A 25916-nucleotide genomic window follows, 5' to 3' on the forward strand; every position below is an offset into this window, starting at 1 on the left:
CAACGAGCCAGCTATCTGCAAGCCAGAAAAAGAGCTTTCCCCAGAGTGGACCCTGCCAGACCTAATCTGGGGCCCCAGGGAAAATAAATTTCTCTTTAAGCATTCCAGGCTGTGGTATTTTGTTATGGTAACCCTAGGAAACCAACACATCCATGTTTCAGGCTCTGTTAAAATAAGTAGATTAAATATATATAATAAGTAGATTAAAGCTATTCTTTAAAAAGTGTTTTAAAAGATATATACTTTGAATTCCACCCTTCCTTGTCAGGGTTATATCATATATATATATTCAAAGGATTGCTATCTGAGCACAGGATTCTTGATATTGAATCCTTAATCCTCTTTATCTCTTACTTTAAGGTGTTCTGCTCATTTCAAATATCCATGTTACTAACAAAGTCAAGGTATATACATAGGCATATCTTTAAGACAAAAATATTAAAGGTTCCTGATTCTGGTTTCCAAAACTAATATTTGTTTTCCTCAAGGATTTTCATGGCTTTGATGTGTTCATTCCTGTTCATGTAGTTCAGGGACTGATAATCTAGCTCAAGAGTCAAATCTGGCCCCTTACCTGCTTGTGTAAATAAAGTTTTATTAGGACATAGTCATGCTTATTTATTTCTGTCTTATCTATAATTTTTCCTCAGAGTTGAATAGGCACAACAGAGAACTTATCATTAGCAAAGCCTAAATTTAATATCTGGCTCTTCACTGAGTCATTTCCAAACCCTGATCATTGATTAACTTTGTTCAGTGCAAATAGAAAAATCCTTAGCAAATGGATTCCCATAGCTCTCAGAAAGCTCTAATTATTTTATTTAATGTTGTTGTTGTTTTCATCTGGCTCTTTTTCACCAGCAGATAATATTACCTCTTGAGTTGTCCATTTACAATTTCCTAATCTGCTAGCCCTCTTAAATGTCTTATTTTTTCTTTTTCCTACTCATGACATAGTCAACTTTGAGGCTCAGGTAGCAACTATCTAAAGCAACTATCTAAAGACATTCAAGCAGAAGAGGACATTGCACACAGCACCTGCTGCTGACGTGTAAGGTGATCAGACAAGAACAGAGAGTTTCTAACCTGATTTAGTAGAGATGAAAAATTGGTTGTAGAATATAGGGTTACAGGAATTCTGGATTTGTGGTGGGAGAGCATGAATTCTGAGAAGTAATAAATCATTTTTTTTGTTTCTTTCATGGACATGGAGTTGACTGCAGTCCCCTTTATTTCTGAACTTCCTTTGAAAACATGGAATGTAATGTTGGTGCTTATAGAGTATCATTTATAAGGCTTTGGAGTTTCTTCCTTGGTTACAACTAGTCAGGTCACTCCTAAATGTATTCATGCAATAGGTAAGATTGGTAAGGTTCATGGCAAGCTGTAGCATGCATTTTAAATCAAGACAGGTTTATTTTTCAGCTTATGGTTCCCTTTTTATCTTCAAATGCACAGTGGTAAATTGAATATCCCCAAGTTTTGAAACTCTGCCTCTTCTCCCCTCATTGTATTTCTTTTACTAACTCTTCTGTGTTCTTCCTCCACTTTTATGAGTCCACTTTTATAAGCCAGGTTTTAGAAACTGCAAAAAATACGTGGGGGCAAAGGCAGGATGCAATTTTAAAATATTAGAAAGAATCAACATATTGAAGGAGAAGTGTTTTCTAGAAAGATGGCTGTCCCACCCCCATGCCTATCTTCCAGCCTGTCATCCATAAGTCAGCTACAGAATATCTGTACTGATAGAGCAGCTGCTGGGAGCAGGTGGAACTGAAGGGTTGGTCCAAGTTCTTGAACTATCAGGTTTTGGAAAGAGTGCATGCTGGGCTTTATTTTCTTTGGTGTGAAGGTGAAACTGGCCAGAGATCCCTGGTGCAGAGGTCAGAATTCCACAATTCCTAAAGAGCACTTGATCTAAAAAGTCCCATGAACCCTGACAAAGAAGACACATGTATCTGTGTGTGATTTTACGATAACCTGCTCAATTTCCAGGCTCACAAAACATCTCTAGGATTCTGTTAAACTTATGGCTCAAATTTCACTGTAATCCTTAGCCAAAGTATTAGTATATCACTTTGCACAAATATATAGTAAGATAACCATATATAACTAGCTACAGAGATCCAAAGGTAAAAATAGATACAAATGTGACTTAGAGAAGCCACATGGGAGAGATCTGGAGTCACATTTCAATGTCCTGTGGTAAGTGCTGCAGTAAAGGTTTGCTTAGGGTTATCAAAGCGCCAACTTAGAGCTTGATCAAGTCAGTCACTTTGCTGCAAAAGTTCAATGGTTTCCTTTTCTAAATTCTCTTTGGTTGAGTTTAAAAATCAGGGTAAATTCTTGGCTACACAAGGTCTATCTTTTTAATAAAATAGAACTTAAAATCTGTGACCATATATCATCCAAGATTACAAATGTATTTTATATATTTCTCTTTTCATTTGATCTGGATGGAAAATTCTTTTTGAGGGAGAGGTCATATCTTATAATCTTTTTTATAACTTCAGAAAATGTAACAGACCAATATATTAATTATAATTTGCAAAGTTATTTATAAACTTGCTCTGAAGAAAAATGATCCAATAAGGTTGTGTTTTGTAGTTGTTAGGGAAATAAACAGAAATAAAAAGGAAATTTCTACGCCTGTTCTGGAAAGCCAGAATTTTACTTAACTTCCTGTTAGGGAGTGAAATAGACCATATTTACCCTTTTAAATACTTTAAATTCTCATGTCTTTATTTGAACAAAATGATAGGAGAAAAGATGGGATTATTTTGAAAGTGTTTCTTTTTTTCTGTCTAGAAGGAATGAATCATTGAAAATATTAGATCAAAAAGAGAAATACTGAAAATAGAATTGGTAAAGAATAGAAATAATAGGACCATTGTTTCCACAAACAAGTAAAAAACACATTCTTCTTAAATGTTGTGAAGTTCTTAGCGGTTTTAAAAATAAAGTGAAAAGTAAATCATGTTGACTTCATAGCCTGCAGTGGAAACACACTGAGCCTTAAATATTAACATTCGGTGCCACTTCTTGCCCTGTTAATGTTACAGTGAAGAACAGCTTCAGCTAATCTGTCTTCACACAGTTCAATTTCACAGTATAATTCCAGACAAATGGACTAAAATGAGCTAAATATCTGTATATCAACTTCTCAGCACTGATTTATTTCACTAATAAAAAGTAACCAGTATTCTCTATTTTGAACAACTATGATATAAATACCATAAAATATAGAAAATGAAAAAGGATAAAGGGCCAATATATTATATATGGGAAATGATTTTGGTATCATAAGTTTAAGAATCTAAGGACCTGAAGTTCATTTCAATCTACACTTGGCTGAATTGGTCCAAGAACCCTGGGGGTAAAACAAAAACTTATAACTGCTAGAAAATGGAATTGGCTGCACTATTTCATTTTAGAGAGAATTTGTTAGATACGATAAACTATACATCACAAACGATTGTGCTATCCTGATTATCAGACTGTAGTCTTGGTTGTTCTTGAACACTTTAGGACAAACAGAACTATGTATTCTTCCTATTCCAAAACATTTCTGTTATAAAAATATATATATTTATATGGGTTATACTCAGAAAGTTTAATGTTATCATGCATTTTTCATCATCATACGTACTATGCACAAAACAGGCATAAGATGATTGCCAGTTAGTGTCAGTCAGCATCACTATTTTAATAAATATTTTTCCTATCTCTACAATTGAGTATATCATATGCATACTATGTTGTTCAGAAAAATAAATTAAATATAAGTATATTAATTTTCCATTGCTGTCATAACAAAATTACCACAAATTTAGCAGCTTAATGTGATGTATATTACTACCTCATAGTTCTGACACAGTATTACCCAGCTAAAATTTAGATGATGGCCAGGCTGCATTCCTTTCTGAAGGCTCTATTTCAGGTTTTCATTTCCTCACTGGCTGTCAGGTGAAGGACCTTCTCAGCCTTCAGAGGCCACCCACATTCCTTAGCTTATGGTTCCCTTTTTTATCTTCAAATGCACAGTGGTAAACTGAATCTCCCCAAGCTTTGAAACTCTGTCTCTTCTCCCGTCCTTGTATTTCTTTTACCAACTCTTCTGTGTTCCTCCTCCACTTTTATGAGTCCATGATATTACTTATATTGGATCCATCCTAATAATCCAGGAAAATCTTGTTTTAAGGTAACCTTAATTCTATCTGCAAAGTTAATTTTGTCATTTAAAATAACATATTTACAGGTATGAGGAGTTAGTGTATGGAAGTGGGGGGTGGGGCGGACATTATTCTGCTTACCAAAAAAAGTTTCTTGAAATCATTATGATGTCCTTAGAATGTATCTATTAGAGGAAGGAAAATGTGTCTTTTCATCTCTATCTTTTAACAAGCAAATTGATCAAGTTGCTTACTTTTATAGCAGTTCCATTATATAGTGCTGTACACTTTTATCCACCTCATAATATGGATTTATATATTTTAAATACTTGCAAAGTCCTAGCACAGAACTGCTGCACAGAGAAAAAAAAAACTTTTCATTCATTTTCAATGAATCCTTTCTGAATCCTTTCTTTTCCCTTCCCTTACTGTTTGCTGTTCCCAGAAAATAGTCCTTTCCTCTTCTCTTTTTTATTCTAACAAATCTTTCTGCCTACGCTCATTAATTCACAAAGCTGGTTGGTCTCTACCAGATCTCACACAACTAGGTACAATTTCATATATTTCGAACTGAACACAAGGCATGACTCCCATCTTCCCACATCTATCTACCTTCTGCATTTGATTCCTAGTAAATGACATTCACCCCAATGACCCAAGCTAACCCCACACTAACTGTTCTTGACATTTCCTTTTGATCACTAGCCTCAATCAGTTGTTGAATTTCCATAGATGCTATCAAGCAAGCTCTCTCAAATCTGTTCATCTCCACAGCTGTCTTATATCAGGGTTTTTATCCTGGTTTTCTAAGCACTTACTATTGTTCACTAACATGAATGAATTCAAAGATGCTTTTTATTACTTTAATTGCTTGATTCATCAGCATTATGCAACACTTTTGACTATTCTCTTCTCTAAACACTCACTCTTGGCCTCTCTGGACCAACATATCTTGCTTCGCTCACCTATCCTGCCGTGCCCATGTGATGATTATTATTATAGAATAAGAATATATAATATGCCCAAGTATTCAAAGCATAAAGTCTGGGCCAGGGCTAACTTCCAGACACATATAAATGTAGCCTTAAAGTTAAATGTTTTTTTCTCATTTTTTCTCTCATTTCAGTCACCAATTCCCATTCATATTGATTCTAACACCAAAATATTTACCTCTTCTATCACTCCTGACACATTGTTTAACCTAGTCTATTTTTAGTGACTTGTTCTACAGTCATTTGTTTTAACCTTTTTCAGTTTATCCTCCCTCTAATAGTATCTCTGCCTTCAGGAAAAATTCTAAGTTCTTCTCAAAGTGAGTCTCCAATCTTACCCCTCACTTTTTTTGCCCTCTCTCAACAATAACTGCGTCATTGCTGTTTATTTCCCTGCTTTCCTAGGCTATAAGCCTCAAAGGAACAGAGGCTAGGCTTGTCTTATTCTTGCCTATATCCCTGTGGTTAGCACAGATTATCCTAGGCAGTCTTTGCTCAAGAATGAGCTAATAAATGCATGAATGTGTTGCTCTGTTTCTTCTATGTTGATTCATTTCAATTTTGTCTGTGCTCTTTTGTTAGGTTCACTGTCCTTGAATATAAAACTGAATATTCCAATTCTCTGCTTAAAATCATTCTATGGCTCTCCATCAATTTAAGAATAAAGTTTACATATCTTTGGCAAATTTGACCAGTGTTTAAATTAGGGAGAAAATACACATTTAAATAATGAAGAGCCCTATAGCTCCATTTTTTTTCCCTTCTAAACTCAATATAGATAAGCCAGACAAAAATAACAGAATTAAAATTATGGAAGTAGCATGGTTTCCTAATAGATACCTCTAAATTTGAATAACTTTTCTGGGTATTGAGGACACAGACATTTTCCCAGATCTGAGGAATCATAGAGTAGAAGTTTTTCTCTCATTTCCTTTGTTTTTAACTTTTCACTTCTACTCTGTGCACCCAAGTTTATTTGTCAATTTCAAGAGAGGCAACCAGTGATGAAACAGCCCTGGATATTTGCCTGCCCTTCTGTATACATCATCCCTTTCTGCCTTTTATTGTCATAGTGACACCTAAACACAGCAGAGCCAGCTTTTGCCCCAAGTATCTCCCTTACAGCGTATCGAACTAATTGCAATTGCTCAAACTCACCATATTCTGTCATTCATTCAACAAATATTAATCAAATGCCTATTTCATGTCAGACGATTTTCTATGCTTGAGATATTTTAGTAAATAAAAATGATCCCTACTAGGTTGTAAAACTGACATTCTAGTATCATGCATTCATATCTTACATAGGCTAGTGTCTTTTAATAAAATGCAGTTCCCCCAATTCTGTATGGAAAACCAATACTATGTTCAAAACTCAGTTTAAACATTATCTTTCATGGAAAATCTTGCACAACTCCTCCTCAATCCTATGCTGAGGATTATTACAGAACTTAATATGCAAAATTGTTCTCTCTGAGTTACTTTTCCACCCAAGATTATGATCAGCTTCAGTGTGGGTCATTATCACTGTTACATCTACAAGTTCCATCCCTGCTTCAGGTGTATTGAATGTGTATTGAAATAACAGAAAACACGAAATCACCTTTAAATGCTACATTTATGCTTGATAAAGATCATGGGGAAAGAGAATGATGCAGATTATTCTCAGTTATGAACTACAAAATGAAATGTTAAAAATGTGTCTGGTCAAGGGATAATAGTTATAGAAGTTCCTTTAGTAAGACTGAAGCAAGTGTTTTTAATGGAGCTTATTTGAACAGATCTTAATTTGAGACTACAAAAGAAGAATTTTTCTTTTATCCCTCATCCCCTTGGTAGGATGTCTTTATGATAAAAGATTTTTTTTTTATTGCTATGTTGGCATTCTTATCATCAACTATTAGCCCATCTGTACTCTTCTGTATTTCTCCTACAGTGTTTGAAGGCTGAATGAAAGACTAATTCTCTAGACATTTCCTAATGAGCAGGGAGATATATACATAAAATTCTCCTTAGGCTGACTCAGTTTTCACATCTTCATTTTATGGTCTCATGTAGCAGATTAAGGTATAAATCAGCATAATAGAGGGGGCAGGAAGTGGATGGGTGATTTCAAGAGGGTTTTGCTTTTATCTTTCCCAAGGGTAGAATTTATCCATTCATCACTGGCTAAAAATTCTACACTCACTATCAAAATATGATTCAGCTGGTAAATCTAAGTAATGAGACCCATATTTTAGAATCTCTGGGAATTGAGTGTAAATTAAAGCAAAAGAATCAAACAACTTAGTCATTCCAACTCACGGTGGCTCATCAATAAACCATGGTGGAGAACATTTTGTCAACACCTGGTTTGTGTAAAATGAACACATTTAAGTGCCCAACTAGTTTCCCAACATCTAGTGAATGTACACTAAAATAGTGCTTTGCCTTGGTGATTACCCGTCTCAAATTAAAGACATGGCTGAGCAACAGATTTGACCTGCTGACACCAAGAACACATACATATCACAAATGCTGCCGCTGTTAAAAAATAGATTGTAGATTCAAACTGACAGAGTTCAAATCCTGGCCCTACTTCATATAGACTGGGATTTTGCACACATCAGTCCCCTGAGGCTTAGTTTCTTCACCTACAAAATGGTGAGAATAATGGATTCTCTATAATGGAATAGAGTGAGGATTAAATGTCATAACTGACAGGAAGTTTGCAGCACAGTGTTTAGCACAGAAAAATACCAAATAAATATAGGAATTTATTATGTAAACTGTGGATAGTAATACAGTTGAAGGGAATGTTGAAAGGGAGAAATAAGAAAATGTTAAATCTGCCCAATCCTGCAATGTATACTAAATATGTAATATCTCTCTTAAAATATTTGTTGTTTCCAGAGTTCTCTAATAAACCAAACCCACTGATATTAAATGTTTATGTGAGATTCTTTAGAATAAAAGACAAATTATTATTAATTTGTCTTATTAATGTTGATATAATTTGGGGGGTTATTAGGGTGGTATCTAATGGAATCTAGATTTATATCTGTTGTCATGATATAATAATTAGTAGTATCCTCTTGTATGTTCACAATAGTTTGGTTTGGACAATAAATTACATGGTCACACTTTTTTAAAAAGATACAGAATCATATAAACATTCCCCAGGCTCTCAATTAATTTTCTTTTTGCTTAGGCACATATTCCACAGACAGGATTGAAATAAAATATAAGAAAATCAGTTATTTTTTCACTAATCATCAATTCAATTGGTCTTTGTGACTAATTAGGTTTATGTGCCTACAAATTATGATTTATTACATTATTATTTGCAATCTAATTTCCATAGAGATATTCCAAATCAAATATTCAGAGTCCACATACTTCCAACTCATGAACCTGCAACCTGCAATAAAAATTCCATTGAATTTTAAAGCTATTTCACTAAAAAGGGAAGCATTTTTTCTTAAATAATAGTGACCTAGGATAGAGGTAGATATTCCAAAATTACATTTTTATGCTAATGAGACTAACATATGAATTTAATGTGAAAAACACACTCTAAGGGTTGTTTTTTAAATCCATGAGTTTTATTAACATTGCTTTCCATCAAATCATGATTTTTAGAAAGTTAAATGACTATATTATGTTTTGATAAGCGTAAACACACTTTTCATGTTTTACACTAAAGAGTAGGAGCACTATAATCTATGCTAGGAGAGATTTTGCCATGTGTCTTTGCATTTCTGTACATCATGTGACCAGAGACACTGATAACCTTCTTCTAGACACTCTTTGGTGGATGTTTGTCTAATGAATAGCCTTCTAAAACAGAGACAGCATATCCCTCCCAAGAAGAAGGCAGGTATGTTAAAGTTTAATAAATATAATGTCTTCCCTCTTGGCAAAGTTTGGGCAGATTTGCTTGCATATTATTATAAATGTTTGGTGTTTCCTGTGTACAGGGTTACTCAGCTGTGATGTAAATCATGTTTGCAACATCTGTCTAAGTCCACTTGCACTGCTTCTATGAGACCTGTGGTAGATGGAGAGCAACGTGAATATGACACTCCTCTTGACTGCTCTAACATAATAGTACAGTTCATAGTCTCTGACCCAGGTCTTCAATCTTCTGCCAGCATTCATGAAACCGTGGCAGACTATGTGGTTAGTTTGCAAATCACTAAGTTTTTCTCCATTGAATCATAGTAAGGTGACATTCAAATTTTTTGTGCATATGTACACTTACATCTTCCTAGGAATACATACAACACAACACATGTGTGTGTGTTTGCACATGCAATGTATAGTTTAAAGAAAATTATTAAAAATGAATTCTACTTCACAACTATAGAAAACAGGGATTATAATGTCATACAACTATTAATAGAGAAAAATTTATGTATTAAATACTTAATTGTTATGATTAAATATGTACTTTTTTTATATTAAGTTCCCACACAAGCATGATTTTCTAACATCTTAATTATTTCCTCTAAGTAATGAACATAAAAAAGAAAATATCCAAATATGCTTACCATAAATTTATTACCACTACTATTCACAGAGAAATCACATGTAATGATTTTAAAGAAATGCAGAAAAGTCTATAAAAATACATGTATTTGCTTGACATATGTAACAAAGAATGTTGAATTTTTAAACCTTAGTTTTTATAAGTATATTTAATTCTCCTTATTGATTTTCTTTTATGTGGTATATCCTGACACCTTGACTACAAACTGTTGGTATTTTCCTTTTGAAATTCTATTTTAGTCTGTACCAATTTCTGAGCTAACATACACCCTTACATACTTTTAACTTCTAAATCTTAACAGAAATACTTCTCTAGTATGCTAATATAAAATTACAATTCCAACACTGAATTTTAACCTTTGCATTAGATGTAATAAGAAAAAAATTAATGAAAAAGTTGTTGAAATAAGTTATTTTACAAATTTAAAGTAATGGGTTGGCTTTTACTCTCTATTTAGAACTAAAAAAAAAGAATAGAGGAAGCTTAAGAATTCAGAAATGTTTATATAACTTCATAAAATCAAAATTACATATTCTGAATCTTCTTATTGAAATTGAGTTACATCTTATTTATTAAATTATTCTCCTGCCTTATTTAAAGTTTGCCATAATAGCATTATTCTAAGGACCACTTAGTGAATTAAAGAGGTATAAACTTTGCCATTCCTTCCTTCAAAAGGTGGGTTCTATTTACATTCCCCTTTGAAGCTGGCTGTCTATAGGATAACCTTCAATCAACAGAAAGTATCTAATGGGGTGCTCTGTAACTTTTGAGTAGGAGTCTTAAGAAATCTGCATCCCTTGGGGCCACCTCACTTGGAAATCTCCTTTTTTAAAATTCAAACACTGTGGCTGTGAGGAAAATCCAATAGAAACATGTAGAGGACCTAAAGGCCCATGGAAAGTGAGGAGTCCATATATACCAGCCCTCTCAATTGACAGCTTCAAATGAATTCCCAGCTGGAAGTCACCAACCCCTCCAGCTGGACACTCCCACTGAGCTCCCAGGCCAAGATCAAAACCAGCTGCTGGTCATGTGATTCAGGACCGTCCAGCTCCACGTTAGCAACTCCAACCAAACTCATGTGGAACAGTGAGAGGACTTCCCTGTCAAGCATACACTAGACCACAAAATCATGACAAATGCTTGTCAATATTTTAGACCAGTGGTCAGCACATATTTACATATGTATATGTGGGCCGTATATGATATTTGTCATACGTTTCTTCGTCCTTTATTTATTTTTTTATAATACTCTAAAAATGTAAAAGCCACTGTTTAATCATAAGCTATACATAAAGAAACTGCCAGCAGAGCTTGGCCCACGGGTAAGAATTTGCCATCCTCTGCTTTAAGTCATCAAATTTTGGGTTCATTTGTTACACAGCAATAGACAGACTAAACAGTCTATATCATGCAATCTCCAAATTATTTATGCTTTAAATGATACATTGTTAAAATGTTTGTTGTAGACAATTGTGTATATTCCCTTGAATATCTAAAATGAGTGTTTATAGAAGGTTCAAAATTCTTATCCACTTCTGTCTAATCACTCCTACTTACTCTTCATTTAACCCAATAAGGATAAGAAAATTCTCAATTATTTAGCAAGTTAAAGCTGTTTTTACTTTTGCAAAGGTAATTCTTATAAATTTAAGAAATGACTTGTTATTCTAACAGATTCATTTTAAACTATAACACTGTATCTCATTTTCCATCAATCTTCAGCCCAGAGTTTTCTCTTTGGATTCCAATCTTTTAGATATAGTTTCCTAAATATCAACAGTAGGGAGTGACTGAGTAGACTGAAGATGGCGGCATGAGAGGTTAAACAGAGGCCTCTTCCCAAAATCACATAGAACATGAAAATATAACTAATATACAACTAATCCTGAAAGAGCAACAGGAAAGAAGGAAGCACCCAAAAGCATATACCTGGAGAAGAGAACAGATCTCACAGAACATGGTAACATACCAAAGCCATGATCCGGCAGGACCCAAGCCCTTCGCCCAGCACAGCTCAGTAGGGGGAGGAAGAGAAATGGTGCAGGGAGGGAATGGAGGCCTGGACTGCTGAACACCCAGCCCTGGAGATCTGCTCTGGGAACATGAGCGTATATTTCATGTTGCTCTGATGATTAGTGGGGTTGGAAGCTAAGACAAGCAGAATACCTGGAGAGACTGAGATTCCAGCCACTTGTGGAAAACAAGGATCCACATTCAGCTGCTCTGGGACAGAAGAAAGGAAGTCAGTCTTTGAGACTTCCTAATAGTCTCTAAATAGGGCTACTAAAGGGACAAGGATGGCACAGAGCTTACTGCTCAGGAGAAAGGACAGGTAGACAAAATTGTCCAGGTGCCTGTGCCCAGCAGGTTGAGAACTTTCAGGAGCTTCTGACACTCCATCCCACTGCTGGATATGCAGCTCCAAGGCCTCACACCATGATATTCAGACTGCTGTGCCTTCCTCCCGACCAGCCCACAATGGCTTGCAAAGTGGCAGCCTCTGCCATGGTGAAAGGCCTGTCAGAGGGAACCCCCACCAATGGCAGCTACAAACACAAAGCATAAAGGCTTACACCTGTGTGATCTACCCACTGGGTTCTGGCAGTGGAGGCAGATATAGCAGCCAGGAAGCAGGAAACAGAGATTTTCTCCCCTCAAGCATCAGCATGGCTCCCCTGTGACCCCCAACATGTCTCCAGGGGCTGAGTAGCTCCAGAGAGTAGAGGTTCTGGGCACTAGAGGGCACAACATACAAATATGAAATGTCAAAGGTAACTGATTCAAACCAAAATACCACAAACACCATAAAGAGGGCCAAGTGAAACCAAACTCATTAATATTCCTGAAAGAGACTTGAAAATAAAAATCATAAACATGCTCATGGAGTTACAGAAAAATATTTAAGAACTCAGGGAAGAATTCCGGAAGGACATTCAATCATTATGGAATACAATATCAGAAATGAAACATACAATGGAGAGGTTTAAAAGCAGATTAGATACAATGGAGGAGACAGTAAATGGAATAGAAATTAGAGAAGAGGAATACAAAGCAGCTGAGGCACAGAGAGAAGAAAAGTATCTCTAGGAATGAAAAATATGGACAGAACTGTGCAACCAATCCAAAAATAACAATATTCGCATTATAGGGGTACCAGAAGAAGAAGAATAGAGAAAAAGGGATAGAAAGTGATTTTGAGGAGGTAATTACTGAAAACTTCCCAAATCTAGGAAGGAAATAGTCTCTCAGGGCATGGAGGTGGATAGATATCCCAACACAAGGAACAAAAGGAAGACAACACCAAGACATATAATAATTAAGATGGCAAAGACCAAGAAAAAGAATAGAAAATTAAAAGAAGCCAAAGAGAGAAAAAAAGATAACCTACAAAGTAAAACCCAACTGGCTATCATCAGACTTCTCAGCAAAATACTTACAGGCCAGAAGAGAGTGGCATGATATATTTAATGCAATGAAGCAGAAAGGCCTCAAACCAAGAATACTCTACCTGGAAAGATTATCAATTAAATTGCAATGAGGAATTAAATAATTTCCAATAAGCAAAAGCTGAGAGAATTTAACTCCCACAAACCATCTCTATACTCTATTTTAGAGGGACTGCATATAGATGGAAGTGTACCTAAGGTTAAATAGCTCTCCCAGAGGAAATATAACCAAAGTAAGAAAAGTAGAATAATTAATTACTAAGCAGATGCAAAATCAAACCAACTACCCCCAAAGGCAGTCAAGGGTTAGACAAAGAGTACAGAATATGATATCTAATATATAAAGAATGGAGGAGGAAGAAAAAGGAGGGGAAAAAAAGAACCTTTAGATTGTGACTGTAATGGTGTTCTAAATGGGTTAAGTTAGACTGTTAGATAGTAAGGAAGTTACCCTTGAATCTTTGGTAACCACGAATCTAAAGCCTGCAATGGCAATAAGTACATACCTATTGATAATCACCCTAAAATGTAAAATTTCTGAATGCACCAATAAAAAGACATAGAGTCAAAGAATAGATTAAAAAAAAAACAAGACCATCTATATGCTGCCTATAAGAGACTCACTTCAAACCTAAAGACATACACAAACTAAAAGTGAAGGGATGGAAAAAAATATTTCATGCAACTAATAGGGAGAAAAAGCAGAAGTTGCAGTACTTGTATCAGACAAAATACACTTCAAAACAAAGAAAGTCACAAGAGACAACGAAGAACATTACTTAATGATAAAGGGGTCAACCCAACAAGAGGATATAACCATTATAAATATCTATGCACCTAACACAGGAGCACAAAAATATGTACAACAAATACTAAAAGAATTAAAAGGGGAAATAAAATGCAATACATTCATATTAAGAGACATCAATACACCACTCCAAATGACAGATCAACCAGACAGAAAATAGGACACAGAGGCACTGAAAAATACAGAAGAACAGATGGACCTAACAGACATCTACAGAACACTCCACCCAAAAGCAGCAGGAAACACATTCTTCTCAAGTGCACATGCAACATTTTCAAGAATAGATCATATACTAGACCAAAAAAAAGTCTTAGTAAATTTGAAAAGATTGAAATTCTACCAACCAGCTTCTCAGACCACAAAGGTATGAAACTAAAAATGAATTATGCAAAGAAAATGAAAAATCCACAAACACATGGAGGCTTAACAACATGCTCATCAATAACCAATGGATCAATTACCAAATAAAAACAAATATCAAGCAATACATGGAGAAAAATGACAACAATAATTCAACACCGCAAAATCTCTGGGCACAGTGAAGGCTGAGGTAAGTAGGAAGTATATTGAAATTCAGGCCTAACTCAGGAAAGAAGACCAATCCCATATGAATAGTCTAAACTCACAATTAATGAAACTAGAAAAAGAAGTATAAATAAGGCCCAAAGTCAGAAGAAGGAGGTGCATAATAAAGATTAGAACAGACATAATTTAAATCAAGAAGAAAGAATCAATGAAACAAGCTGATTCTTTGAGAAAATAAACAATACAGATAAAACCATATCCAACTTATCAGGGAAAATAGAGAGTCTACACACATAAACAGAATCAGAAACAAGAAAAGAATAATTACTATGGACACCACAGAAATAAAAAGAATTATTAGAGAATAGTATGAAAAATTATATGCTAACAACTGTATAACCTAGATGAAATGGACAACTTTCTAGAAAAATACAGCCTGCCAAGGCTGACCCAGAAAGAAACAAAAAATCTGAACAGACCGATTACCAGCAACAGAAATGAATAGGAATAAAAAAACTACCTAAGAAAAAAAATCACCTGTACCAGATGGCTTCACTGCCTAATTTTATCAGACATTTAGTGAAGAACTAATACCCGTCCTCCTTAAAGTTTTCCAAAAAACAGAAGAGGCAGGAATACTTACAAACCAATTATATGAAGCCAGCATCACGCTAATACCAAAATCAGGCAAACACACCACAAAAAAAGAATATTACAGACCAATATCCCTGATGAACATAGATGAAAAAAATCCTCAACAAAATATTAGCAAACCAAATTCAAAAATACATCAAAAAGACCATCAATCATGATGAAATAAGATTTATTCCAGGGAACCAAGGTTGGTACAATGCTCAAAAATCCATCATCATACACACATCAACAAAAAGGACAAAAACCACATGATCAGCTGCATACATGCCAAAAAAGCATATGACAAAATTCAACATCCATTCATGATAAAACTGACAACAAATGGGTATACAGGGGAACTACCTCAACATAATAAAGGCCATATATGACAAACTCATAGCCAACATCATACTTAACAGTGAGAAGCTGAAAGCTTTTCCTTTAAGATCGGGAATAAGACTAGGATGTCCACTCTCCCCACTTTTATTCAACATAGTACTAGAGGTCCTAGACACAGCAATCAGACAACACAAACAAATAAAAGGCATCCAGATTGGTAAAAAATAAGTTAAACTGTCACTGTTTGCAGAAGACATGATACTGTACCTAAAAAACCCTAATGAACCACTCCAAAACTACTAGAAGTAATATCTGAATTCAGAAAATTATCTGGATACAAAATTAATACACAGAAATCTGTTGCATTCCTAAACACTAACAATGAACTAGCAGAAAGAGAAATCAGGAAAACAATTCCATTCACAATTGCATCAAAAAGAATAATATACCGAGGAATAAACCTAACCAAGCAAGTAAAAGACCTATACCCTGAAAACTATAAGATACTCATGAGAGAAATTAAAGATGATACCAATAAATGGAAATACATCCCATACTCATGGATAGGAAGAATTAATATTGTCAAAATGGCCATCCTGCCTAAAGCAATCTACAGATTTAATGCAATCCCCATCAAAATACCAAGAGAATTCTTCAACGAACTAGAGCAAATAGTTCAAAATTCATATGGAACTAAAAAAGACCCCAAATAGCCAAAGCAATCTTGAGAAGGAAGGATAAAGCTGGGGGGATTATGCTCTCCAACTTCAAGCTCTACTACAAAGCCTCAGTAATCAAGACCATTTGGTACTGGCACAAGAACAGACCCATAAACCAGTGGAACAGACTAGAGACTCCAGATATGAACTCAAGCATATACGGTCAATTAATATATGATAAAGGAGCCATGGATATACATTTGGGAAATGACAGCCTCTTCAACAGCTGTTGTTGGCAAAAGTGGAAAGCTACATGCAAGAGAATGAAACTGGATTATTGTCTAACCCCATACACAAAAGTAAACTCGAAATGGATCAAAGACTTGAATGTAAGTCATGAAACCATGAAACTCTTAGAAGACAACAGAGATGTACAACTTTTTCCTGAATGCATCTCCTTGGGCAAGGGAAACAAAAGCAGAAATGAACAAATGGGACTATATAAAGCTAAAAAGCTTCTGTACAGCAAAGGAAACCATCAAAAGAACAGAAATGACTCCTACTGTATGGGAGATTATAGTTTTAAACAACATATCCAACAAGGTGTTAACATCCAAAATATATAAAGAACTCACATGCCTCAACAACCAAAAAGCAAATAACCCTATTTAAAAATGTGCAGCAGACATGAACAGACAATTCTCCAGAGAAGAAATTCAGATGGCCTACAGGCACATGAAAAGATGCTCCACATTGCTAATTATCAGGGAAATGCAAATTAAAATCACAGTATGATATTACCTCATAACAGTATGGATGGCCAATAACGAAAAGACTAAGAACAACAAATGCTGGTGAGCATGTGGAGCAAGAGGAACCCTCCTACACTGCTGGTAGGAATATAAACTAGTTCAACCATTGTGGAAAGCAATATGGAGGTGCCTCAGAAAACTGAAAATAGAAATACCATTTGACCCAGGAATCCCACTCCTTGGTATTTACCCAAAGAATACAATCTCTCAGATTCAAAAAGACATATGCATCCCTATGTTTATTGCAGCACTATTTACAATAGCCAAGATATGGAAGCTATCTAAGTGTCCATCAGTAGATGAATGGATAAAGAAGAGGTGGTATATGTACACAGTAGAATACTATTCAGCCATAAGAAAGAAACAAATCCTACCATTTGCAACAACATGATGGAGCTGGAGGGAATATGTTCAGTAAAATAAGCCAGGCAGTTAAAGACAAGTACCAAATGATTTGACTCATTTGTGGAGTATAACAACAAAGCAAAACTGAAGGAAGAAAACAACAACAGACTCAGAGACTCCAAGAAGGGACTAGCAGTTACCAAAGAGGAGGTGTGGGGGAGGATGGGTGTGGAGGCAGAAGAAGGGGATTGAGGGGTATTATGATTAGTACACATGGTGTGGTGGGGGATCATGGGGAAGACAGTGTAGCACAGAGAAGACAAGTAGTGACTCTGTGGCATCTTACTACACTGATGGACAGTGACTGCAATGGGGCATGGGGGGCGGAATTGATAATATGGGTGAAGGTAGTAACCACATTACTTTTTATGTGAAACACTTCATTAGAGTGTATTTGACTGTATTTCATCCTTGGTTATCTCTCTACTAAACTCTTGACATATGTTATCTCTGGCCACCAATGTAGATGAATATAGAAATGGGAACTTTCCTTAAAATTCTTAATGCTAACTAATGGAAATTCCAGTATTCATTTATTAGACATGGAAAAAGACCACCTATCCACTAATTGGTTTAGTTACCCCCTGCATGCAGGAAATTTTTTTTCCCTTTCCCTTTCTCTTTACATCTCCTTAGTTATAACTTCAAAATCTGCTTTTCCAGTTATTCACTATTACCTATGACATCTCTAATATCATCTAGGAGTTCTTCAAATATCAGGCAATAGCAACCAATGTTTTTTTAAATTGAATCACCTTCTCTCAACAAAAGTATCCTACTTTTTATTTTCTTCCAATCTGTAAATTCATTTTTTTAAATTTTCTCCCAATCTAAAAATCCATTCCATTTAATATATCTCTCATGCTAATTTATTGCATATTTATATATAGATATTACCCAGACACCACTTAAACCTCTGTTGTCTAAATTATAAATTCTTACCCTATAGCTGAATAATGTATGCTTTGCTTGAGCTGCCTCCAAACTAGCTTAAAAGTTAAATCTATTCAGTCTGCTCTTCTGGTTCTTAGCAACCATGATTACCTCTTCAACCTACCTCATTAGCACCCTCTCTTTAAAGCCTTTGCCCATGATGTTCCTTTTTTATAGTACTCCCCACCCCCTTTTCTCCATTTACCAAATCCTGAAAGATCAATCCAAATTTCACCTCCTCTTGAAAATCACCAGGACAGATATATGTTGAATTAATTGTTCTATTAGCTTCATTTATATAATACTCTTTGCATTTCTTACATAAACTCCATATTCTGATCAGATTTTGATTTCCTCAAGGAAAATGGTGGTGTAGTATTTACAGATCTTGCACTTTTATTGTTCATAGGTTCTCTTTCTTAGTGGAAGAACCAATCTTATTTTTTTGCCTCATATAGTAACTTTCCTTAGGTTGTTCAAGAAAAATACTGCATCATTACTGATATCCTATAGAAGTAGAATTATTATTTTTTAACTACATTCAAAAGTAAAATAAGAAAATATGGATACCCAGGTACTCTCCTTGAAAGATTCTCTGTTTTCACTAATGGATGTCAAATGTTCCTTAAACTTAGTTTTTATTCTTCTCAAACTTATTCAGATTTTACCTGACATCTCCTACTTAATGCCACTAAACAGTGACTTAAATTTAGCTGTACTGTGCCTGTTATTTGAGTCAATAACATCCACACTGTAATGTGGAGAATTTTAAGATGTCCTGTGGTATCTCTTACCCCTGGTGTTACACATCAATCCTCTTCTCTTGAGTGTGCCTGGGAACTATGACCTGTTTCTAACAATGGACTATGGCGAAGGTGATGGGATACTATGCCCGTGAGTAAGTCCTAATAGGGAAAAATGTACAAGGACAGCAGTCTAGTCTAGGTGGCTCCCTTCTGTCTCCCGCTCCTGGACACAAAAACAAAAACACTCCCTTGGTTTCCCATTCTGCTGAGCACCGGATCCCAAGGTTCACTCCCTAAACTCCCTCCCCCTTGCCTGCTCGCTTGCTGTGCACATAGGAATATTACAGATACAGAAGCAGAAAGATATATATTGCTCCTTTTGCCTTTGTTCGGGGCTCAGACTTTTGGGAAATGACTCCCCTCTGAGCCCGCCGGTGTGAAATAAAGCCTCAACCCTCCAAGACCTCCGAGTGCTACTTGGTTCTTCCGTCAGAGATCCAGTCCAGGTTTTTTCAGTATTTTCCATAACAGTCCTACACTGTGCAAAACTCTGTGTGCTAGAGAATAGAGACAGAGTCTCCTGCTGACCTGTACATAATCCTGTACACTATGAATTGCCTTCAAAGAGAGACACATGGCAAGGAACTGCAGCTGGCCTTTAAAGACTGAGGCCCACACAGTCTTACAGCCACACGGAAATGAATTTGCCTTCAACCTGAGTGAACCAGGTAACATTATGCTCTGCCTGAGCTTCCAGATGACAATGAAGCTTAGCTGGCAACTTTATTGCTATGTATGATTGAGCAAAAGACCAGCTACACTGTGCCCAGACTTCTTACCCATATATATTGAGGTAATAAATGTATATTGTTTTACGGTACCAAGGTGTTAGTAATTGGTTATGCACTTTAAAAAATGAATACAAAGCAGCAATAGATTCTAATTCTAATGCTGGTGGCTGCTAAAGTCAAATACAATCTCCTTCTCCAGGTATCACTTAATGTAGAACTTTCTAAATGTCGCCGTAAAAAATTTCAGGATACCAAGAATCCTAGAGGCTCTTCAGGGTTACTCCAATGATCCTCAATCCTTACCCAAAATATTATTTAAATATATTCATATTTGACTACATTAATTTCAGTCTTTAAGATTTGTCCCTTTTTCCTGTATCTTGGTTTTCTTGACCTTTCAATACCTGAAGCTCATTTACTCTGAAAATAAATGATATTAGCATTTGGTCCACATACAAGCATTAAAATAAAAATAAATTTTAACCACAGTTGTTTAAGAATTCTGCCTCTTTCAACTTTGGCTTCTAGTCTGCATGGGTCCTCTCTTGGAGGTGATTTTGAAATAACTATACGTAAGTCCAGGGAGAGGTAATCCCAGGGCAAAACACCTCTAAAAACTGAAATCAGTTAAGGGTAGAAATAAAGTTTAAAATCCGTTTATTGCTCACAAACTGCAGTCTGGGTCCATTTCTCTCTTTCCTGCTCCAGCAGAAACCAAAAACCGGCCCTCCCCCTTACCTGTCAGGTACAGATCAGCCCTCTGTTGCACAGGTAATTACCCATTGATATGGAGATGGACCTTCTCTCTACCCCTGAGGAATCATGCAAAAGCACTAAAGCCATACTTCTTTCCATCACTGAATGCCTATTAATATGCAGATCTACTAAAGCCAGGCGAGATATTCTGGAAATGTTACAATTTTACCCACACTATAGTTATTTTGAGAATCCGGCTATGGGAAGATGATGTGTGACACAACTGTAATTTAACCTGATACATTTATGTTCAACGTAATTTTCATATGTTTTTAAGTTTTTTCAAACTTCCTGATGGTGAAAGTTCTTCCAGAATCATTTCTATGGGCTTGACTTCTTACTTATACTAAGTTGTAAAACCAAAGATTTGTATAATATGTGATCATGTATTATTATTCTAATCAGAGAAAAAGCTGCCTTTACAGTGACTAAATTTGGTGGCTCTTACTACCTTGTAATTTTTTATATATGCTTATTTCAAGTTTATTTAGCTGCCAATTTGGATTATTTAAAAAGTATAATGAGATTGTCTTCCCACTATAAAGCTGTTCAGGCTTTGCAATTTGGGAATAAAACCATTTTTAAGCATTCTACAACATATTTTCAAAATCTGAGAAGTGAAACCCAAATACAAATAAAATGCTAAAGTTTATTCAAAAAGTTGGCAGGGCTCAAATATGTCATTCAAATGCACTCCTAAAAGACATTTTGGAATGTTTTTAGTAAAACACATCAGAAATAACAGATGCCTGCTTTGAACAGTTGTACAAGTTATCCTTTTTGTTGGATTAATATTTGTTTATTGAAGAGCTGAGAAAAATTTTAGATTAAAAATAAGTGGAATGTGCAGCAGTAATGATAAATATAAATGCTAAAATCAGTAGAAAATATTTTTATGTTAAAGTCAATTGTAACAAAAAATTAGATAATATTAAAAAGTAATACACTCAGAAGAGGTAAATTCAAAATAATTAATGAATAAGATTTGATTTGTGAATCTGTTTATAGAAAGGAATTAACATTAACATATATCAAAACTTTAAATGTATGTTCATTTGACTTATAAGACAATTCCAATGGAGATAACATAAAACTAATAAAACACCATTTGCATAAAGATATTAAAGATATGGTAGGTAATGAGTAAATACTTAAAACTAGTCACTGGAAGAAATTAGGTAATACCTTGAAAATCTTAAGTTCTAAAAAGTTATATGACATTATAAAAAGTTCATAGTGAAGCCCAAAGCTACTTTTCTGAACAATCAGTAATAAAAACAATACATCAAGTATACTAATGGAAATGCTGAAATAATTTTCTTTCTTTAAATAAAATATTATAATATGTTTTCATATTAGAGAGTGATTAGAGTATGTAACCAAAAATATTATGGAAAAAAAGTGATATAGAAGCATGACATATGTTATTATTTCTAGCTTTTGAATATGTGAGCCTTTTAAAATTTTAATATGTTATGACTTTTTCCCTCATGTGAAATATATAGTATCTTTCATAATTTATTTCATAGTTTTTTTCTTAAAATGGGCCCCTTATATTATATCTCCTTGAATCTATCCTAACTTTGGTGTGGGGAGTGCAGCAGACAGTTTCTTTTAGAACTGCATGCCTTTTTTTGGTGGGAGGCAGTAGATGTATCTAATTTCTGAGCAGATAAAGGAAGCAGTAAGGACAGCCAGCCAGGGATTCACTCCCTCTTTGGAGCCAGGTCAACTGTTCTCCAGCAATCTCATTTCAAAAAAAGCAATTTTTGAATAGATGATTCTCAATGGAACTTAGCAAGTTTTTAATGTTTCCTCTGTTGCAATAATGTGAAAAAAAGACAGATGACAGTGTGACTTAATTATTTTCTTGAGCTTGATATTTAACAGTCACTCATTGGGGTTTTATTTCTTTTCTTTCTTTATTCCTCCCTCTTTTTTTTCTAAAGAAAGAGAAAAAGTAAATTTCTGATAAAAGCTAGGGAAGTGTCATGTCTCTGAAGTGAATTTTGTAAACACTTTCTTGAATCACTGATACCCTTAACTACTTTTAAGGTATATGCTAAGAGAAGATTCTGGGACATACATACAATCAGAAGAGTCAGCAAAAGTTTCTTCAAAAGCTTTGGCCTCTTGAATTTGTGGGGAAACAGAATGCAACATTTTCTTAGTGTTTATTGATCTCCTGGTATTCAAGAGTTTCAGCTAGATTTAGATTCAAAAAGAAATGTTTACAGTTACTTGTTTGGGAACATCTTCATTGATATATACTTCACAAATGATGAAGCTCATCTACTGAAGTGTACAGTTCACTGATTTAAGTACATTTACAGAAAGATGTGACTATCGCCATGATTTAGCAATGCTTCCCCGTCACACCACACTCCTCCAACCCCTCCCCATTCCTTAGCCTTCATCAGCCATATGCAACCACTAATCTACTTCTTTCCAGTAGATTATCTTATTTTGGATATTTTGGATATTTCATATAGAGAGAGAATCATACAATGTCATTTTTTGTGACTAGCTTCTTTCCCTTAGCATAATGTTCATCCTTAGCATGTATCAATACTGCATTCTTTGTATTGCCAAATAATATTCCAGTGTATAGTTCTATTACATTTTGTTTATCAGTTCATCAGTTAATGGACATTTGGGTTGTTTCTAATTTTTAACTATCAGGAATAATTCTGCTGTGAACATTTACACACATGTTTTTCTTTGAATTTTGGTTTTCTTGTATTTTGGGTAGATGCTTACGATTGGAATTGTTGGATTATATGGCAACTCTATTTTTAAACTGCCAAATCATTTTCCAAAGTAGCCACACCAATTTACTTTTCCACCTGCAATGTGGGTGGGTTCCATTACTTTAAAATTGATGTCAACATGTGTTACTGTCTGCATTAGGGTTCTCTGGGTAAACAGAATCAAGAGGATATAAAAGGAGATTCATTATTAGGAATTGGCTTACACAGTCATGGGTGCTGAAAAATCCCATAATCTGTTGTGTGCAAGCTGGAGACCCAGGAAAGCCTGTAGTTTAATTCAGTCCAAGTTCCAAGACCTGACAAATAGGAGCTCGTGATGTAAATCCCAGTTCAAGGACAGGGAAGATGAGATGAGATTTCTCAGCTCAGGCAGTGAGGCTGGGAAAAACAGGGGAATTCCAGCTTCCTCTACCTTTTGATCTATTCAGACCCTTAAGATTGGCTGATGCCTACTCACACTGGGGAGGGAAACCTACTTTAGTGTTTATTGATCGCCTGGTATTCAAGAGTTTCAGCTAGATTCAGGTTCAAAAAGAAATGTTTACAATTACTTTTTTGGGAACACCTTCATTGATACATACTTTACACATGATGAAACTCATCTACTGAAGTGTACAGTTCACTGATTTCAAGATTGGCTGATGCCCACTCACACTGGGGCATCCATCCAATGATCCAAATCCTACTGTTATCCAGAAACACACCCAGAAATAATGTTCAATCAGATATCTGGGCACCCCGATCTAGCCAAGTAGACATATAAAAGTAACTATCACATTGTCTCATTTATTATAGCCATTCTGGTGAATGGGTAAATCATGATTTTGATTTGCCTCATTAACTAACGCTAGGAAAGTTTTCATGTGCTTACTGGCCTTTTGTACAACTTTGGAGAAGTATCTATTGAAATACTTTGAAATTTTAAATTGAATTTTTACCTTTTTATAACTGAGTACAATTTATTATTTTATACTATGGGCTTTAGTGAATAATGTATTTGTAGAGAAGTCTCCAAGCATTACAAAAGCATCAGACCCCCAAAACATGGTTGAGTGTCTCAAAAACTCTTTTTTATTCCATAATGTAAGACAATACCAAATAAGTTTAACATCAATTATTTGCTTTGTGCCTTAAAGATTTCAAGTTGCCTATAGTTTAACTGTCAAAAAATAAGGGATTCCAATTAGAGAAAACCTACTTTGGGAGTTCAATAGAGAGTTATTGGAAAATATGGTATCTTTTTCCCATTAAACATCCTTAAGGAGAGATGTTACATGCTTAGGAGAAAATGGAAGGCAGGACCATTTCAAATGCCCTCTGCTTGTTTTGGTCACACCAATTCTTGAATATTGTCACCACTTATGATTAATGTTAGTCTACTATAGAATAAAGGCACTTTATATTTAACATTCATCAATATATTTCTTGTCATGTCATTTGTGCACAATGTTTCTTACATTATTCATGTCTACTTGAAGACTCTTTTGAGAAATTCTTTCTGAACCTTAGTCTAAGAAACTATAATGCTGCATGGAAAATTATTTTATTTTTCTTTTATGAATATGGTGAATTGTACGAATTACAAGATTTTGGAAACAGTTGCTAGAAATGCTAGAGCTGAGATATAAGATATTCATCCACTGAATGTCCCTAGATCTGTACATAGCACATTTTACCCAAACTCTCTTAACCCTTGTTAGCTTATCTTCTCCCACACCTAGATTTAGGATATGCTCTTTTATTTGATATAATATGTTTTTGCAAGTCACTTTAAAATCTGTTTTAGAATAATGCATAATATAAATAAAAATAAATGTAATAAATAATTAAATAATGAATACAAGTGAAAGAGAGTCATGAAATAAATCTACCTTCATGGGTATCTCTTTCTAGTTTTCTGGAATAGTTTTAAAGTTGAGAAAATATACCTTAATTCCATTTTTCTATTTTTAAAAAATAGTGTTTCTAGTGTCTCCTAGTAATAACATGGTACTGCATGTTCTGGAATTTGTTTTGCCTAAATTGTACTTCCATTTCAACCATCAATTTCTACCATCTAGATTTGTTAGTCTTGACTGAATAATTAATTAATTGTTTCAAATATTATGATATTTTCATTACCCACTCAAGACTTACCTACCCAGAACTAATCTTGAATCAGTCCTGAGGAGAATTTAAAAGATTTTGCCTACAGTAGTGGAATGTTTTGATTTAGATTTACGATTTCAGAAATCTATAAATATATCTAATGTTGCTATATTAGCACTCTATATCTGATTTTTTGTTGTTGTTAAAAGTTTTGTTTGATTTCCTAACTTTTTCAATTTATGTGGAAATTGAAACCATCTCCTTAATTCAATCTTTCTTGTCACTCTGTTCCACCCTTGACAGTCAACTCACTCTAAACTGGATTGTTTGTGAGACTGCTGGACAGAAGTTAGATGGTTTACTCAAAACAGAGCCACATGAAAACACATGCACAACTTAAGAGATCTATTTATAATATCTTGCTTGTTCTTCCCAGAAATTATCAGTTGTATTTTCCTCATTGGTCCAAAAATAATTGGTTATCTTTTGCTCAAAGACTGGTC

Source organism: Manis pentadactyla, chromosome 2 (assembly GCF_030020395.1).
Source record: "Manis pentadactyla isolate mManPen7 chromosome 2, mManPen7.hap1, whole genome shotgun sequence".
Taxonomy (NCBI): domain Eukaryota; kingdom Metazoa; phylum Chordata; class Mammalia; order Pholidota; family Manidae; genus Manis; species Manis pentadactyla.